This window comes from Perca fluviatilis, chromosome 13, assembly GCF_010015445.1.
Source record: "Perca fluviatilis chromosome 13, GENO_Pfluv_1.0, whole genome shotgun sequence".
Classification (NCBI taxonomy): Eukaryota; Metazoa; Chordata; class Actinopteri; order Perciformes; family Percidae; genus Perca; species Perca fluviatilis.
The window spans coordinates 4,215,037-4,216,873 of NC_053124.1; the positions used below are offsets into that span (position 1 = coordinate 4,215,037).

Consider the following 1,837-nt stretch of genomic DNA (forward strand, 5'->3'; position numbering starts at 1 on the left):
ACTCTGCCCACGCCCGCTGCAGTCCTGTCTTCCCCACCTGCGCAGCTAACTGTCCCTGGCTGCTTTGTTTGTCCTGTGACGATCATTAAAAGACTTTCTTAACATTTTCCTCCGTGTTGTGATACTGTGTTCTGGGTCATAGCTATAACGGTATTAACCGACGCTCTGTTCACAAAACTGCAGGCTAACCTAGCACGACATAATGATTACACCTCCTTGGTTGTCTAAATACATCCATTGTTTATTTAGATAATGGTAAGAACTCTTAAGTACAGACTAGCTACATTATTTACACAATTCAAATATTCTGGAAGCCCTGTCCGTAAGTTAACATTTATGCATGCATTTAAGAAATCAATCCTATTTCCTACCATGGAACTACTTAAATTCAACCAGGTGCATATCACGTGACTGTTCTGATACGTTTGTCTCTTCCTGCTCTTTTTCAGGTCAGCAGATGTCACTGCCTCCACCACCTGCATGTAAGTTTTTTTTTTATTTTTAGCGATTGTCTAATGTAACGGCATAGGTTCATCTTTTGCAAAAGTATGTGCAAGAAACCTACCATAAACGAACTGACCAATATTCATATAAACTTTCTTTTTAGATGAGTCAACACCACACAGGAAACCAGCCGGTCGCCCAGAGCTTGATGGGTCTATTGTAACGCAAGCTCGGCCTGAGACCCAGTTGAAGGTACAGTGGCTTTGAATTTTCCATTTCCAATTAAATACAATTTCATGACAAAGAACTTCAGAGTAACTTAACTTTTTTGTTGTTGTAAACAGCAGAGCTCCTCACACAGATATGTAAGAAGACTCACTTAAGTTGTTCATATATGAAAGTATATAATATATAATATAACAGTATAGTATAACAACTAAAACCATTAATTATTCCATAGCCATGAGGACATCCATTACCCGCATGGCACAGCGGATGGACACATTTGAGGAAAAAATGGATGAGCTGCTCATGCTCTTAAGGAGCTCCCAGTCACCTCCCTCTGCTCCAGTCGATGACGTGTTGCTGTCACCCTGCTCGACAGTCACCGAGCTGCAGTTAGACAGGAGTCTCGGTCAACAGCAGAGGAGGAACAAAATGGTAATTAAGTGTCCCTACCATGCCCTAAGATAACACTATAATTGCATAAATTCAAATATAACTGAACTGACTTGTCTTACAAAATGAGATTGTACAAGCTCTCCATTTTGTTTTAATTGTTTTGTAATTTGTATTTCTATATGTTTTACAGCAACTTTTCCTGACAACCTTTGGAGGTTCGACCGGAGGTACTGCCATCCGTCGCATGCTACGGCGAGTGGCAACCAATGACGTTGTAACACCGTATAGCCTGCAGGGCAGAAAGATAAAGAAGGCCTTCCAGGACCTGACAATCTGCAGGGTTATAACAGGCAGGTGTTATTTTATTGTTCACATCAGTATTATGCTTAGCTTGGCTGATAAGAGGTTTTAATTTGACTTGTAACTTTGCTTCTACTACTGCAGCAGACGTGGAGCACCCCACAGTGCTTAATGTGCCTATATGTATGTTGTCTCTATTGTACAGTGTGTGTCTATATGGCCAATAAAACCGATTCTGATTCTTATATTTATTTTTTGGTACCATGGTTGTTAAAGTTTTTTAAAGGTTATGGGAATGTAAAAAATAACGTTAGAGGAACATTCTCAAAGGTTGCAATGGTAGGGGAACGTTACGGGAATGTTCTCTAAAGGTTGCAACAGTAGGGGAACGTTCTCTAAAGGTTACAACGGTAGGGGAACATTCTGTTAAGGTTGCAATGTTCTGGGAACGTTCTGAGAACAGTCGATGTAA

The 1,837-nt window shown here is 40.4% G+C and overlaps 1 long non-coding RNA gene across 3 annotated transcripts; it reads left to right on the plus strand.

The window, feature by feature from the left end:
- The first annotated feature begins 306 nt into the window (after window positions 1-306).
- Window positions 307-1,612, plus strand: LOC120570810. 3 transcript variants are annotated; one of them, XR_005641136.1, is made up of 6 exons: window positions 307-322; window positions 450-482; window positions 608-696; window positions 789-809; window positions 905-1,104; window positions 1,256-1,612. It is a non-coding gene; the product is annotated as an uncharacterized LOC120570810 (long non-coding RNA). The 3 variants fall into 3 exon arrangements; XR_005641137.1 differs by having other exon boundaries at window positions 792-809; XR_005641138.1 differs by lacking the exon at window positions 789-809.
- Window positions 1,613-1,837: the final 225 nt, after the last annotated feature.